The following is a 17,911-nucleotide window of genomic DNA, read 5'->3' on the forward strand; positions in this document are numbered from 1 at the left end:
GCTCCCAGCTCCCAGCTCCCGGTAAATATTAACAAAGGCCTCTGTGTGACCAGGGAGGGGGAAGGGATCGTTGTTTCTGAGCTATTCAAGCCCCCGACCCCCAGCCCCCTTCGTGCCTGTGTCTGCTCCAAGCCCCTGCCCCCAGCCCAGGCCTGGGATTCAGGCGGGGGACAGAGGATCTGGTGCAATTCCCACAAAGGGGGGTGGCGGTGGCAGGGATCGTGGGAACCCAAGGAGCTGGCGCTGAGCTACCCCCTTCCTCCTTTTCCTCCTCCTCAGCCGCCCTCCCAACAATGGGCACCAGGCAGAGGGCGGCAGTGGAGAAAACCTGTTCTACAACAGTTGCTGCTCAGGGCCCAGGGCCCCAGGACAGCCTGTCCCCCTCCCAGGGCTGTCACTGGGGCAGGTTGCCCTCCCCAGGCCCATCCTCCTCTGAAGAGATCTCTACCCCTGGGAGCCCTTGTTACAGCCTGAAGCAGCGACCTCCCTCAAGCTGGGGACAGGGCCCCTCTCCTTCCCATTTAGGGGGAGCCCATCCCCTGCCTCATCTCTAACCAGCCCCCTTCTTCCTGATAATAATAATAGCAGCCAACATTTCCATAGCAATTACTACGTGCCAGGCACCGTGCTAAGCGCTTTACAATGACTGCCTCATTTGGCTGTCCCCATTTTACGGATGAGGAAGCTAAGGCAAAGAGAAGCTCAGTGCCTTGCCCAGGGTCATGCAGCTCCTCGCTGTCTGAGGCTAGGTGGATGCTCCAGCCAGTGGGCCTCCCAGCTATCCCCCCATGACCTCTCTGTCCTCCAATTCTCGGCCTCCACTCCCCTCCCCTGCTTCTGCATCCATTCCACCATCTCCTCATCTCCTGCGCCCTCACGTGCCCTCCAGACCCACCCCATCTCCCGCCTCTCACATTCGACCTCATTCTCATTTCTTCTCGCTTCCTTCCTCCATCATCTTGACCCATTTTCCCACTACCCCAGGCAAGTCCCTGAATGAATGAGTGAATGAAGGAATGGAGTGAGACAAGCCCAGGGCCAGCCACCCGTGGTGGGCACTGAAGCATTCCCAAGGCACAGTATCTGGTCATTGGGTCTCCATATCACCTCCAAAGCATCGTCCTTCCCGAACCCTTCTGGTTCTGAAGCAATGGAGAGGGGCAGAGCACAAACAGGTCACATCGCCACTGTAGTGAGCACAGGGGCCAGGTGGGGATGTGGAGAGCTGCACCCCTCCCCCCACCCACTCACCCTGCTGCAGACCCAACCTTGGCCCCGCCCACTCCCACCCCAGTCCTTCTGGCAGGTTGGCGGGAGCCTCTTCAGTGGGTCTGAAATCCTCGAGATTGCCATTGTACATCTCCAGGCTGGAGTTCATGAAGTCCCAGGAAGACAATGTCCTTGTCAAGATTCATTCATTCATTCATACGTGTAAAGCACTGCGTTGAGAGCGCTGGGGAGGGTGGGACCCCATTCTCATGCCTCATCTCAGGCCCAAGGTGACCCCCAACTCTCAAAGGTAAGGCCAAGGGAACAAAAGCTCCGTGTGGAAAAGGGTGAGGGCGCTGGCCTCTCGCCAGCAGCTTGGCCTCCAAGGATAAATTTATTTAGCCACAGAAACTCCTGACGCCAGCTCCTGAAATGGGGAAGGGCCACAGATGGGGAGGAAGGCTGGAGCAGGAACCCTTCTCCCAGCAGGCATGGGTGGAGTAGCTCCCACAGGAGGCTCTCCCATCTCTGCTTCTTTGCCTCCACCAAGGCCCAGGCCAGTTAGAGCCACTCACTGACCCTTCCCTCCTGTGGCAGATCCAGTAGACTGACCTGAGGCCAGCAGCGGGATGTCCTGGAATCTTTCTGTCTCTATACCAGAAGGCCAGCTTGGAGCGAGGCTGGGTCAAGGAGGGAAATATGGAGGATAGGAGAGTCTGGGAGAGGCACCAGTTCCAGACCAGCGAGGGCAGGACTGGATCAATCAGTCAACCCAGGAGCATTTGTCAAGAGCCTACTATGTGCCAGACACTGTGTCAGATTCGAGTATAAAAAGTGAAGCACTTCTTGCCCTCCAAGAGCTTACAGTCTACTGGGAGGCTACCACAAAGCTGAGCCTGGTGAGCTACAATTCCTGTAGAAGATAAGCTCCTTGCCAGCAGAGAGAGTTTCATTCATTGTATTTGTATCCTTGGAACCCAGCACAGCGCCAAACACATAGTAGGTGCTTAAGTGATATTTGCTGAGTGACTGATTCATTGACATTCTAAGAGGCAGAGGTGAGGAAGGAGAGTATTCCAGACACGGGGGAACAGCCTGGGCAAAAGTGTGGAGGAAGGAGGTGGAACAGCGGCCAGAATGTCACCTGGAAGCCTCAGAAAAGAGACGTGTGCCAGAGCTCGAAGGACGCTGGGCTGGAGTTCAGCCCGGTTTGAGGCCAGGCTGTTTCGAGTCTTCATGGAAAAGGTGGCTTTCTGAGCCTGGTTCCAACAGACTGTACCACCAGGGGGCGGCCCCTTTTCCTGAAGTCCACTGAGTCGAATACCCCTCACTTCTGCCCTCCGGCTCAGCAGAGTCCACTAACTTTCCTCTAGGCATTCCGGCTCGGGGTCAACTCCGGGATGTCTGGGAGCAGTCCGAGGAGCTTACTTTCAAGGTCTCTGCTTTGGTCAGAGGGATCCCAGCAGGGACGCCATACACTGAGAAACTCTTCATCAAACAAGGCAGCTTTCTGTTTCCTGGTTGGGCACACCTGTGCATACCAGGTAAACTGAGCTGTCACCACAAGATGATTTATATTCTTGTCTCATTCCAGAGAAAAAAGCCCACGAAGACAAGTTCTGAAGCTCCGTGGCGCTTACATTTTTCCAAACACGAAGCTCAAATTGGCGGCGCTTTTCTTTGAATACATCATGCAGACAGACACCTCACCTTTCTCAGTGACGTCCTAGGCCAGTGAAGTCTGTTTCTTCCAAGCTCGCCTTTGCATTGGCTGTCTCCTCCCTGCTCATCCCCGACTTCCTCCAGGAATCAGATCAGAGCCCGGCTGTCCTCTCTTCAGCCCCCAGGGCCTTCTTATTTATACAGCATATGTCTTGTAGTACATCGCTGATTGCATGTTGACTTCCTCCTTGGAACGGGAGTTCTTTGAGGCAGACCTGGGGTTTGGGGTTGGGGTTTTTTTTGTTTGTTTTTTGCCTTTCTTTGTATTCTCTGTACTCAGCACAATTCCTGGCACAAAGGATAAACATGTGATCAGTGCTTGACTTGACAGACTGACCTGTCATCTTGCTGAGGTTCTGACCCAAGTGATCCTTCCCACAGCCTTTAACACAGGCCCACTTCTGAACATGGCAGTCCAATGCTCTCTCTGGAGCATGTCCTCATCACCTCTTGCTTGCACTACTGTGCTAGCCTTCTGATCACTCCCCTGCCTAAGTCTCTTTTTGCTCCCACCCATCCACCGCTCAACTGACCCAAGTGACTTTCTTAAAGTACAGCTCTGACCATGAACCCCAGACACATGTATGCACTCACTCAATAAACTCCGGGGCAGCCTGGGGCCTGGATCGGGCAGAAAGTCCCCTGGCTGGCACTTCCAGCGCCTCACAATCAGGACCCTTCATCTTCTGACGCTTTGCTGAGCCCCAGTGCCACCCTCTGGGGGGACCATTCCCAGCCGCACCCCAAAGCGGCTGGTGCCTCCCGTCTGCCTGCACTGTTTCGTGTGGACCCGGCTACCGATGTGTCTCTTTCCCCTGAGTTCCTGGGGGGCAGGGGCGGCTTGCCCCCTTGCTGTTACCTCCAGCGCTCAGCAGCATCCAGCACGCAGCCAACATTTCTTCAATGCTTGCCCACAGACGGCCCACGCTTGCCTCCATCCTCCTGGGGTCACTGCACAGGCAACACGGATGGCCAAGGTGTGCAGGAATTGGCTACCTGCAGAATCTTGTTAGTATCTGTAACAGACTCAAATTGGCTCAAATCAACGTGGACTTTTCCACGATCCTGCCACGATGAGATAATAACTGGCATTTACGTAGCCCTTGAAGGTGTGCACACAGCAGCCCTGGATGGACATCAGCACTATTATTATCCCTATTTAACAGGTGAGGAAACGGGTAGGTTTGGCCTAGGTCACATAGCTATTAAGTGTCTGACATAGGATTTGAACTCAGGTCTTCCAGGCTCCAAGTCCAGGACTCTGCCCACTGAGCCTTCTGGCTGCTAGGTTTGTGGAATTGAACACACCAGAGCCGTGGTGTCTATCTTCCTGTTAACAACTTCACAGAGAGACTTCAAGCTCGCTCCGGCGTATCCCAGGTATAAAGAGTCTTATCACTCAGTCCTCCAAGTCCTGACGCTTTCAGTGTCTAGGAGAGTATTTTTCTGAAATGTCTTACAAAATGACTGGAATATACCATGCAGGACAGCAGTGCAATCTCCATCCACAGTCACCACCATGTTTCTGTGGTGGGTCCAATGAGTGCAAACGGAAAAGTCCCAACCGGCCTTGATGATCTTGTTCTACTGACCTCTGTCCTGGGCTCCCCCGAATTCAGTCTCACCAGCTCTGCGTGCCCCTGGCAGGCAGGGATGTAAGTGAGATGTCCACAGAGGACGCAGCTATAGCAGAAGAGAGTTCTTTCATCTGTCCCACTGGTGATGTGGGTGTGTGGTCTGTATGGCGGCAAGGACGCTAGGATGCAGACTGTATGGAGAGGTCGGAAGCAGCTTTATTTGATCCTGCAGGGATCAAGGAGCACGGGAGTTGACTGAAAGAGGGAGTGACGTGGTCAGCCGTGTGTTTCAGTTCAGTTCGACCCTTTGTGACCCCCCTTGGGGTTTTCTTGGCAGAGATGCTGGAGTGGTTTGCCATTGCCTTCCCCAGCGCATTTTACAAATGAAGAAACTGAGGCAAACAGGGGTGGGAGACTTGCCCAGGGTCATGCTGAGGCCGAATTTGACCTCAGGAATTTGAGGGCCTGTGCCCCGTGCACCACGGCGCCCCCTAGCTGCCCCGCTGACCATTTTATGAAGATTAATTTGACAAGTGGAACGCAGGATGGATTGGCCTTGAGAGAGGAGGCAAGGAGGGCAGCCCGAAGTCACCAAAACGAACCAGGCCAGGGGTGGGGGGCGCGAGGAATGCTCCCGAGGTGAATGGGTCGCACGCTGCGCACCGGGGGTCCGGGGGTGGCCTTGGGGGCCCGGGAAGGAGCTCCAAGACACGCAGCCAGAGCCGTCTAAAGGCCGGGCGGTGCGTGGAGAGAGGTCAGGGCTGGATGCACAGACCTGAGAGGCATCAGCCTAGAGATGTTACTGCGTCCACGTCGAAAGGCACAGAGGGGGAAGGACGGACGCAGGACAGAGACAGGGTCACCCATCATTAGCAGGAGTGACCGGGCCAAAGAGCAAGCAGAGGAAGCCCGGGGAGGGGCCAGACAAGCGGGAGGCCAGGCTAGAGAAAGGAGGCGATGGCCGATGCGCATCCCCGTTATTGGGGACTCTCGGGGCGCAGTCGGTTCGGTGATGAGGTTGGACTCAGACTCCGGCTGCGGAGAGTGAAGAAGAGCAGGGGAGGCGGAGGACCCCAGACACGCTTCTGACGCACAGCTGCAGAGGACACTTGGTGGCCAGTTCAGGCGTGGCCTCCGCCCAGTCCGGAGGATAAGGATGCCGTCTGCACGCTCAGTGTGCTTTGGTCCTCTTTTCCACCTAAAAAAATCCCGGTGGCTCGAGCCACCAAGTTCAAATCCCGCCTCTGCCCCTTCCCAGACGTGCGACCCTGGGCAACTCACTTCCCCGCTGGCTGCCTCGGTTTCCCCCTCTGTAAAATGGGTGTGACAATAACCGCACTGCGTCCCAGGGCTGCTGTGGGGGTCACCCACGCTTGGGACAGTGCCCGGCACACAGTAGGCGCTCTAGAAATGTGACTCATCCTGGCCTCATCCTCGCAGCATGGGGGGGCTCCCCCCACCCCCAGGGAGGACTCCGAGCCTCGGAAGGCCCGGACGAGCGGCCACGCGCGAACATCATTCACCCTCCGTGGGCTCCCTGGGCAGTCTCCACGGCAGACCCGCCCTCGCCCCGACCAGTCCACGGGCACTGAGGACCTGCACGTGGGAGGCTCCCAGGAGGGGGCGGGGCCCAGACCTCAGGAGCGCGGCCCCTTTAAGGCTCCCCCCTTGGTTTAAGGCGTTACGGCGCCCCGCCCCCGTCGGCCTCATTCGCGCCTTCACGAACGTCACTGCTTTGCGACCAATCACCGTCCCCTTGGTAGCTCCGCCTGTCTGGCCTCGGCCCCGCCCCCCCGCTGCTTCCACCCGCCCCCCGGAAGTGCGTCACTCCCGGGCCACTGAGAGCCGGAAGCTGTTAAGGCGGGGCTGTCCGTACTGGCCCCTCTAGCCGCTCGGTCCTCCGCCTCTCGCTGGTGCTCCCTCCATCCCTACCCCCACCCCCGCGTGGCGTCGGTCCGCGGGTCCGCCCCCACCGCCCCCTACCCATTTTTTTTTTTTGCAAATGGGGAAACTGAGGAAGGCCAGAGGCGGGAGGGGGCTGTGGCCGTGCCTCCTGGGGGCGCACTGATTAGGCGCCTGCTGTGTGCCTGCTTTCAGGGAGCTCCACTCGCGCTGACAGCTCGGGTGGGTTCTAATCTACGGGTGGGAGGGGCACCGACAGAGAGTTATCGCTCGACCCTCGCCATCCTCCCAGTCTAGCATACAGCCTCAGAAGATGGCGGCCAGGCAGGGCGGAGCTCTGCGCATGCGCACGCGGCTCGCGCCGCCGCCACCAGGGGGCGCCAGAGCCTTGGTCCTTGATGGGCTTTTTCACCTGCAAGCCGCACGCGCACGTGTCTGCGTGCTGATCACGCCCATCCAAGAGATGAGGAAACTGAGGCCGGGCTCGACATCTTGGGGTCGCTTGGCCCTCGCTGGGCCTGGAAGAGCCTCAGACCTGCCAGGATGGAGACCTCAGCCCCTCCCAGGATGGCCCTTGGCCCTTTATCCTGAAAGCCCACACTGGCCTCTTTGCACCTTCCATCCGCTGGTTCTGGGTTCCTTCCTCCCGCCAGACAGAACCTAGAGGCCGCTAGGGGGCGCCACAGGCCCGGAGTCAGGAAAACCGGGTGGCCCTGGCCAAGTCACTTCACCTCAGTCGGCCTCGCTTTCCTCGCCCGGGGATAATGATAATCAAAGCGTTTGTTGAGTGCCTACCATGTGCCAACACTGTGCTAAGTGCTGGGGGTGCAAAAAGAGGCAAAAGACAGTCCTTCCCTGCCCTCAAGGAGCTTACAGTCTAACAGGGGAAGCTACATGCAACAAAGCATGCTAGGCACAGGATAAATAGGAGCTGGTGGCCAGAGGGAAGGTGCGGGAATGAAGAGGAGTTGGGGAAGGCTTCCTGGAAGAGGCGGGAGGAGTGTCTTGTTCCAGAAATAGCAGGAAAGCCAATGTCGGGATCAAAGTAATAGCACCCACCGTAGTGGCTTGTCATGTGGGTCATCAGAGAATATTAGTAAAGCATTTAGCTTAGTGCCTGGCACATAGTAGGTGTCTAATAAATGCTCCCGGGGCAGCTAGGTGGCGCGTGGATAGAGCACCGGCCTCGAAGTCAGGAGGATCTGAGTTCAAATTCAGCCTCAGACAGGATACTCACTGGGTGAGCCTGGGCAAGTTATTTAATCTCTGCCTCAGTTTCCCCACCTGTAAAACGGGGGTAATATTCACTGGAAGGACAGATACTGATGCTGAAATACTTTGGTCACCTAATGAGAACGCAGGACCCTTTGGGAAAGCCCCTCATGTTGGGCAAGACTGAAGACAAAAGGAGAAGGGGACGGCAGAGGATGAGAAGGACCAGCGGTGTCATGGAAGCAAGGGGCGTGTGCTGGGACAGCCTTCAGCAGATGGTGGAGGGCAGACGGTCCTGGGGCGCTCGCGCTTCCTGGAGTCGTGAGGACAAGAGGAGGTGATCATTGGAAAGCGCCGTGCCGCCACCCCAGGATTCTTTCTGCTACTCGCTCAGCGCAGCTAGGGCCGCGTCAGGGGGTGAGAGAGGCCGTAGAGGGCAGGGCGACCAGACGCACCCAGCGGCCGGGTTTAGGCGGGTCGAGAACTTGGACTGACGCCTACGCCTACGCCGGCAGGTTGATCCCGTTCATGGGCGTCGTGCGGCTGGCGAGAGAGCCGACTGGCTGGATGACAGACTGGTGCAGAGGCGTGTACGTGGATGAGATGACCATTGAGGCGCCGTCCGCCTCTCAAAGTCTGTGATTCTGTGAATGAAATGATTGGAATAAGTGGGAGCAGCCTCAGGAGGACAGGACACGTGGAAACGAGGCCACACAGCAAGGAGCTCGAGGGAGGTTTAGGAGCCAAGAAACATCCAACGTGGGTTGGGCCAAAGCAGGGGCGGCATGGCCCTCTCGGTCCTCCAGTGCGGCCCTTTGGATCCCGACTTCACCATTTGGATTCAGTCCAAGGGTGGCACTTGAGGACCCAGAGGGTCACATGTGGCCTCGAGGCCGCAGGGCCCCACCCCTGAGCCAAAGCTTTTATTCGATCTTCCAAGCCCTCTTTGAACAACAGATTTGTATTTTTTCCCTTTTGAAAACAGGACAGTGAATCCTGCTGTGTGTTGGTGATGGAGAAGGAAGAGAAGAAGTGTGCCTGCAAACTGAAATAAGTGAATAGATGCCTGGGGGGAGCGGGGGCAGGTAACTGGGACTGGTTGTGGAGAGTTCTCCCCTTGGAAGGCGGGCTGGTTCGGAGGGGAGCGTGTAGCTCTCTCAGGGTCTAGAGGTGAGCAGGATTTCCCGGAATCCGTTTCAGAGGGTCTGAGTGCTGGGGAAGCTGATGTGCAGACCTTGGGTGGCTCTTCATAGAACGACCTGGGGGCGAAGAGGAGTGACGTGACCAGATCCTGGCTGCTGTAGACTGATCTGGAAGGAGGGAAGGCTGGATTGGAGGAGGGAGGAGACAGTGTAGAAAGCCATCCCAACCGTCTGGGGCCCAGACTCTAGGAGGGTGCCGGCCTCGGGGAGGAGATGGGATGAGTACAGTGACGGGGTATGGGAGGGTGAGACAGAGGAGGGTCAGGATGGCAGAGTGAGATGGCGCTGGACCAGAGTAAGGAGGAGGGGGTGTCCCCGTGTTCCTACTGAGGTAGCTCCCTCTTCTGATTGGGACAAAGGGAAGAAACAAAAGCACTTGTGTGAAAGCACTGAAGACCAAGGTCAGAGGAAAGATGGCTGGAGTGTCCACTTTCCCAGCGTCTAATCTATGTATCATTTTCATGAGGATTAAGATTGAAAGCTGGGCATACTTGATGTTTCAGAGGAGACTTAGCACAGTTCCTGGCACATAGGAGGCACTTAATAAATGCTTCTCTTCCTTTTCCATCTGCTTGGTGACAGTGGGACAACTGTACATTGCCTTTTGGTGGCTTAGCTGACAGAAATGTGGATGTGAGTCATTTTGCAAGAGACCCCGCTTGGAGTGGGGGTGGGTCGGGACTTCTCAGCTGGGCCGCAAGAAGGCCACAGGCTCTGCTGCCTGACACACGACTGGAAGGAAGAACAGGGAAGCTTTGCCGCTGGCGGAGAAAGGCACCATGTGTCCCTTTGCCTGAATCGTTGTCTGTTTGCCTCCATTACAGGAAGTCTTTCTAGGGCCTTTCCTCTGTTGATTATGTCCAGTTCTTCCTGTCTCCAGCTTGTTTATACATGGTGGTTTGCCGTTGTCTCCCCCGTTAGATTGGAAGCTTCTTGAGGGCAAGAACTGACTTTCTTTTACCTTTTTGTGTATCCCCAGCACTTTGCACAGTGCCTGGCATATAGTAGGTGCTTAATAAATGTTTCTTGATTGACTGGCTGCAGGAAATCTTTCAGGGCCCAGGAAGGAAGCGCACCTAGAAAAGCTCTGCAGATCCCAGGCTTAGGGAGACTGTTTTTACTTAGAGAGTTTCATATGGCCTTAGTAGCTCAGAAGAGGAGTGGCCTGAGCATAGCGTCCACCAGAGAAGTGGTCCTGCCTGGCAGGAGAGTGGACAGCTCGGCCCAGCAGGGACTTGTGGAGCATCCTGGGGAACGAAAGACTTCAAGGCCCAGGCCTGTGTTCCCTGCTCATGCGCCTCCGTGCTCTGGCGCTGTAAGTCTGTGCCCATTCTCTCCATGGACATTGAGGACATTTGTGGATTTGTGGGTGGAATGTTATGTTTCATCTTCTGTCTAATGAACGTTTCTGACTAATAGACATTGGGGTCATCCTGGCTCATTTGTTCAGTGGAAGCGTGCTGATGTGGACGCAGTCATACCCCCACACACGCTGTGTTCCTCTCACCAGAAGCGTGGCGGCACCTGCCGGGAAGCCCTGACCAGCCAGAAGGAGTGCAGGATGGAAGAAGGGGCCGGCTCAGGGAGGAGGAGGCCTGGGTGCCAGGCCCACACACTAAATATGAAGGAAGAAATGGAGACCCAAGAGCTTGAAAGACTTGCCTGTGGTCACGTAACTGGGAGAAGCAGGGGTAGATTTTGAACTCGGGTCTCTCTGACTCTCTGTGCACCACAACACACCATCCCAATAATAGGTTCAGTGTTCAGAAGCGTGTGTGTTGAGTTGAGGTGCTGAGGGGCCATCCAGGTAGTGGTGTTCTGAAGGCAGCTCCAGATGTCTACAGATAGAACTTCAGAGGCTGGGTAACCACTTGCTAGGGATGTTTTAGGGGGACCTCTCAGGCCCCTTCTTGATCTAAGACTCTCTGTGTTTTTATGTGTGTGTATGTGTGTATATGTATATATGTACATACACACACACACGCACACGCATATATGTCATATTCATGAGTTCAGCATTATCCACAGCAAAGCAAGATCATGAAGTTTCCCATGACGTTTCTCTTCTGGCATCTGATCCAAACAATTAAGTGTAGCATTCCCTGTGGACCCACTCCTCCAATTTCCACTCCCACTGGCAGGTTAGGTCCCCCGGAGGGCTACTGACTACAATTTCACTTAAGGTCCAGGAGAAATCCTGTGGGACCTGGATGTCTAGTACTATTGATCATGAGCCCCCATTGGTGTGCTATCATTAACATCAATTTGTCAGGTAGACTCCATTTCAGAAAAGGGGACTCACTAAAATGTCATAGGAAGAAGGGTTGGTACAAAAACATTTCCCCCAAGCTGGGGAGCGCACTTTCCTCATAAACACATGTGTCCTTGGGGAAAGTGGGCTCAAGTGAGTTACGTGTGTGGGGAATATACACAGCTAAAGGGTAGACTCACAGCTCCTGATTGCAGGAATGCCTTTTCTCCTTTCTCAGAGCACTAATGAACATTCCACAGCCTCTGGCACTTACTAGCTGTGTGACCCTAGACAACCCATTCAACCCTTTTTGCCTCAGTTTCCTCATCTGTAAAATGAGCTGGAGAAGAAAATGGCAAACCACTCCAGAATCTTTGCCAAGAAAACACCAAATGGGGCCATGAAGAGTAAGATACAACTGGAAAACAACTGAATAATAACAAGTTTTTCTTATGAGATGAGAACTTTGATTTTCTTTTCCTTTCCTCTAAATTTTTTTTGGGGGGGGGGCGGTTAGGGAAGGCCTTTTGCAAGTACCAAGAGAGACATACATGGGATAACCTGTGAGAATTTTGCAAAATAATATCTGTTAATTTGTATCACAGTATATTTGGAAGTATCAAAGAATGTTAATTTCCCAGTAATTTGTGAATTGTGCCACATGGACTTTTTGGATATTCTTTAGCATGAGGCGCTTGGGAAGACACTGAAAAAGGATAATTCTTATTTTTTTTTTTGGTGAGGCAATTGAGGATAAGTGACTTGCCCAGAGTCACACAAGCTAGTGAGTGTTGCATGTGTTTGAGGTCATATTTGAACTCAGGTCCTCCTGACTCCAGGGCTGATGCTCAATGCACTGCACCACCTAGCTGCCCCTGAAAAGGGCTAATTCTTGAACCTCTCCAAGTTCCTAGAGAGCCGTCTAGAATTTGAGGTTGAGTGAGGGGAGAGGAGGAAGAATATAAGGAAGAGAGTTGGAAATCTCCACCTTATCGTGATGTAAAATGCTATCCACATCCAAAGGAAGAACTATGGAATTTGAATGCAGATTGAAGCATATTATTTGCTATTTTTTTCTCTTTTGTTGAGTTTTGTTTCCTCTTTCTGGTGGTTCCTCCTATTGGTTCAAATTCTTACTTACAACATCACTAATGTGAAAATATGTTTAATAGCAATGTAAATGTATAGCCTATATCAGATTGTGCACCGTCTTGGGAAGGGTGGTGAGGAGGAAGGGGGAGAAAAATTTGAAACTCAAAAGCATGTGAAAGTGATTGTTGGTAAATCAAAATAAATTAATAAAAAAAAGAAATCTCCACCTTAAACAATTAACATGATTAGGTTTTTAAAATTTGTAAACATGATTGTCAAATACACAGTAATCATAATTGTGAAAAAAGTTATACAGCAAATATCTTGGATAAAGGCCTCATTTCTCAAATATATAGAGGACTGAGTCAACTTTCTAAGAATATAAGTCATTCCCCAAATGTTAAATGGTCAAAGGCAGTTTTCAGAAGAAGAAATCAGATATCTATAGTCATATTTTAAAATGCTCTAAATCACTGTTGATTAGAGAAATGCAAATTAAAATAACTCTGAGGTACCACCTCACACCTATCAGATTGGCTATCATGACAGAAAAGGAAAATGATAATTGTTGGAAGGGATGTGGGAAAATTGAGACACTAATGCATTGTTGGTGGAGTTGTGACTGATCTAACCATCCTGTAGAGCAATTTGGAACTATGTCCAAAAGACTATAAAATCCTGCACACCCTTTAACCCAGCAGTACCACCACTAGGTCTGTATCTCAAAGAGATAAAAAACGAAAGGGAAAGGACCTATATGTACAAAAATATTTATAACAAGTCTTTTAGTGGTAGCAAAGAACTAGAAGTTGAGGGGATGCCCATCGATTGGGAAATGGCTGAACAAGCTGTGGTATATGAATGTGATGGAATACTATTGTGCTATAAGAAATGATGAACAGGCTGACTTCAGAAAAACCTGGAAAGACTTACATGAACTGATGCGGAGTGAAGTGAGCAGAACCAGGAGAACATTGTACACAGTAACGGCAGTATTGTGAAGGATATTTAACTGAATGACTTCTCTGTTCTCAGCAATAGAGCGATCTAAGACAATTCCAAAGGACTCATGACGAAGAATGCCGTCTGCCTCCAGAGACAGAACTGATGGAGTGTGAGTGCAGGTGGAAGAATACTTTTTTAAACTTTCTGTCTTTCTTTTTCTTCTTCTTTCAGTGTCTGTTTTCTTTCACAACATGACGAATATGGAAATGTTTTGCATGACTTCACATGGATAACCTAGATCAGGCTGATTGTCTCTACCCTTTGATCCTTATATGACGTGTGAACTCCTCTTTGATTGGGTCAAGAAGTTAGCGTGATTAGCTAACTAAACAAGCTACCCATATCTCTGGTGGATTTTAAAAATGGAGAAGTTTTAGCAGTCCAGTTCAGTGGTAGGTCAGCTGAGTGGTGGAGGACCCCAGGCTTGGGAATACCTTGAAGAGGAAGACCCTAGGGCCTGTAGCAGAGGAGAGCAAGGAGAGGGGGAGGGAGTCCGGAGGGAGTATTATAATCCCCCTTCCCCACTGACCATGTTATTGGAGATCTTGGACCGGCAGCAGATACTAGACGTACCTGGGAGCAGAGAAGTGCATACGCAGTGAGGACAAACATAGACGCAGAGGAATAGCCAGCTGGTGGAGGAAGTGGCTTTAGGAAGTGTGACTCATCAGCAAAGAGAGGATGTTGGCTTTGGACTCGAGAACCCAGGACTTCCAGAAACAGGGAGTTCAGAATTTAGCCTGTGGTCACACATCATCTCTACACATGGGCCTCACTACAGTTTAAGCCGACTCTGTCCTTCTGGGAGATTATGCACCAGGCGTCTGGGGGGAATGTTTTGCGGTGACCTTACTCTACCATCATAGCAAATCCCTTTGCTAAAAGAGAATCAGGGCTATTGACTGATAGTGGAAGGCACATAGATGGGGGTTCACAAGGAGCACTAGTAGTAACTTAGTTCCCAAGAACCCCGAGTTGTAGCCCTCCTTGGGGGAGCCTAGCCTGTGAGGAAAGTGTGTGCCAGGGAGTCACCGGGAGAGAGAGCTACGCCAGCAGTTAGGTGCTTGCACGCACCTTCTGTGTGCCAGGCACTGTGCTAAGTACTGAGCACATACATTCAGAAGTGAGACATTCCCGGCCTTGAGGAGCTTGTACTCTACAGGAAAGACTGAATGTGTTCCCAGATAAGTAAATGCAGGTTATGTACATGTAGATATGACGGGCTTGGCAAACGCTTCAATCGCCAAAGATGGAGTTACTAAGATACGAGGGTCTGCTTTTGGGAGACCAGAAGACTGGCAGATGGGAGGACGCTCTGCCGGCCTCCCACGAGGGCGGGATGTCATAGCCTAGAGCTGTTGGTGTCTTCCACACTGTTTCAGTCCAGCTGGTGAAAAGCACCTTCACTCATGGTCAGTGACATGATGTGGTAAAGGGGGAGGTCCCTAAGGCCTTCATCCCCTCCCCACCAGCCCTTAGGCCAAGCGGCCACTGAAATGGGCCTGGAGCTTTGGCCTTTCCCTTTGTCTTTTTCCATTCCAGGTGCAGGGAGTGGTACCTTCTCCCCAGCCCCCAGAAGCTCACACGGCCGGGAGCCAGGAATTCAGCCCCGCAGTGAAGCCCTGGGGATGGAGGGACCAGGATGCTAGCCAGTGGGACTTTGGATTTGAACTAGGAGGGCCTAATGCAATGTAGGAATGGAGCAAAGACATTTTGTGAATGAGTGGGCCTAATAATCCTTCCTTGAGAAGGTGGGAGGGAGGTGATAAGGGTTGGGGAGAATGTTTGTACGTTTGTCCTTGGTATCTTTGAAGTAAATATTCCTTTGTCCAAGGCTCAATGGAAGTGGAGGGCTGGCTTGGGCCCCTAAAGAGGGGAGGAGCACAGTCAGTGAGGCTGGAGCCAGTGGTAGAGAAGAGAGGATCCCCAACCTCCTTAGGGTACCAGCAACTCTGGGGGTGGGGCCAGGGGCAACCATGACTCATACAGGATAAATCCAATGATTTCATAAAAGGAACGCAAGCCAACAGCTTGGGGAGCCATAAAAAGGCTTCTTTTAACATGGCTTTTTTATTTATTATTTAAAAACCTGATATCCTTTGTTCCTATATGATCATTTCTGAATACATCCCTATCTCTTCCAGCCCAGCGAGCTCAGGAAAGGCCTCTGGGAGGAGGCCTCTGGGAGGAGGGGACATTTGAGCCACAACTTTAAGGGAGTTAGATAGGAGGACAGAGAGCGTCTGAGGCACTGGGACAGACAGACAGAGGCAGAAGGCAGAAGGCTGGGCACACAGCTCAGACCAGTATGGCTGGAGGAACACAAGCAAAAGGATGGTATGACCAGCTGAAAACGCCCCATGGGGGTCTCTGTCCGAGGTCAGAAGGAGTCAGTCCCTCAAGCTGCTTAAGCAGGGGAGTGACGTGGGCATCCCTGGGCTTTGGCAGTGGCGTGGAGGACCTCTTGAGACAGGGAGAGAGAGACTAGAGATGCCTTTATGGCCACAGGAACCCAATGCAAGCCCCAGTCAGGGAGCAGGCAGCACCCGCACTTAACAGTCAGCCCACTTGGCCTTGGAGACGCCACAAGACATGGTCAGTCAATGATACATAGTGAATGTGTACTGAGCAAGGCACCGTCCGTTTTAAACAGGGGAAGAAATTGGCTTCAATATGGACAAGAATTTGGTTGGGACTTGAATCCTGGGTTTTAGTAGCTAGAAAAATCATCATTGAAAATGATAGCCAGGTTCTCTCAGGCTATACAGGCATGGAGTTATTCCCAGAAAGTGTTTAGTCTCAGGCCTGTTACTACTGCTGGGGAATGCATTAACTTCATAAGAGATGACCAGGAGCTTGGCAAGGAACCCAAGCCCCAGAGCCCTTCGTTATGGACTCTCTCCTCATTTCTGGGGATCAGTGCCCTGCTCCTGCATGAGGGGCAAGGTGGGGTTCTTCTGGCTTCCAGCTTCCAGGCTAGCCTCTTTTCAGGTCGCTGGACTGAAGGTCTCTGGGAAGAAGGCAGCGGGAGAGGAGCCGGGAGTCTCCGTCACGTCTCTGTCCCCAGATTGCTACACGAGTGACTTTGGGGAACTTCTCTTGGCTGAGAGCTGGAAGTCTCTCCAGATGAAGTCGAGTTACCCCAAAATGGGGCCCGACACACCTGAAACGACAAAGCCTCGCTCCCACTGGGAGAGTGCCTTCACTGCATGTCTAACCCATGTTCTGTGTAAACTTTCTCTGGTTTCTGCTCACTGTGGGATTGGGTGAGTGGGTTTCTTTAGTACTTTCTGTGTGTGTGTTCATTGTAGAACCTGTATTTGGTGCGGAGAGCATTGAGCTTGGGGGGCCTCTCTTTCCCCACTAATGGATAGCAGTCAGGACTTTGGCATGAACCCAAAGTCACATTCCCTAGACTGACGGTATTGAAGGGAGGATGAAGATAAGAAGCTAGCCCCCTCTCTCTGAGCAAAGCCTCTGGCCCCAGCCTCCTGTGAATTAGCCCCTCCCTTAGGACAGGGTAGGGGAAGGAGCATGTCACCAGAAATGGCTGTTCTTGCCTCTCTGTGAGCCTAGCGTGACGCCCAAAAGAAGGCTTGGGGCTGAGGGGAAGGCTGCAGCAAACCAGGCAAAGCCACCAGCAGAAAGGCCGCAGGACACACCATGATGGCCTCCGGATGGGAAGGGGGCTAGGGATTCAGTAACAGGGCCCAGGGGAGGCGTCTCCAAATCAGCTTGTGGTAGATGGCAGGCGCCTCCTCTGCCCCCAGGACGGCACAGCAGCTTCCCTTCCCCCCAGTTCTTGGGCCAGGAGACTGTGCCTCCCAAGCTAGCGTAGAGGACCATCCCCTACCATGTTAGGAAAGCCCATGTGGTTGGGAATGGAGAAGACCCCGGGGGAGCCTGAGAGCTTCTGTAGGGAGCAGGGTATATGGTTGTTCTGTTTGGCCCCAGAGGCTGACTCTAGAGCAGTGGGGAGGGCATTGGTTGCAAAGGGGTCGATTTGGTCTGGCTGTCTGGAAAGCCTCGAAGAGGCTGCCCCAGGGGATGGCAGGCTCCTTCTCCTCCAGGCTGCCTGGAAGCAGGGTCTGGACTAGCAGGCAGCAGGGATGTTTTTGCGGGAATTCCTTTTCAGGTAGGAGTTGGGCCTATGAAGACAGCCTACATGTGGGGCCACCAAGGAGCAGCCCAGGGCATTGGGGATTTGCTGGGAGGGTCAGGGCACTGCCGAGATGCCTCTGATGGGGTTCCCTCAGCTGAGGTTACAGATGTGGGGAGCTGGAGATTGACTTGTCAGGGTGAAGATTCCAGATGTGGATGGTCTGAGGAAAGGGGCACGGTGGGTGAGGGGTGTTAGGGGACCTCTCTAGCCTCCCCAGACTTGCCTCTTCTCCCCGCTCTCCCTGGCTGCTGGTTGCTCTCCTGCATCCTCCCCTCACCCCCATCACCTTGTCTTTCTTCTTCCTGCACCCACGCATGTATGGGCTGACACTGAGATGGAGGGCAGGCTCCTTGATGGCAGGGCCAGGCTCATTTTGTGTTCTTGCCCCCAGGGCCCGGATGAGCCCCGTGTGGCAGCTAATTACGGAACCATCAGTTTTCCTTCCTGTTCTCAGTGTCTGGTCCTGGGGCCAGAGCGCCTTTGGCAGGGGTGACTGTGGCTCTGGAGACACTAGGGAGAAACAGAATGAGTGGAACAGTGGGCGAGGAAGCGGCCTTAATGCCAAGGCTGTTTTTAC

The sequence above is a fragment of the Vombatus ursinus genome, unplaced genomic scaffold, assembly GCF_900497805.2.
Source record: "Vombatus ursinus unplaced genomic scaffold, bare-nosed wombat genome assembly UNPS02014817.1, whole genome shotgun sequence".
In the NCBI taxonomy this organism is placed as follows: domain Eukaryota; kingdom Metazoa; phylum Chordata; class Mammalia; order Diprotodontia; family Vombatidae; genus Vombatus; species Vombatus ursinus.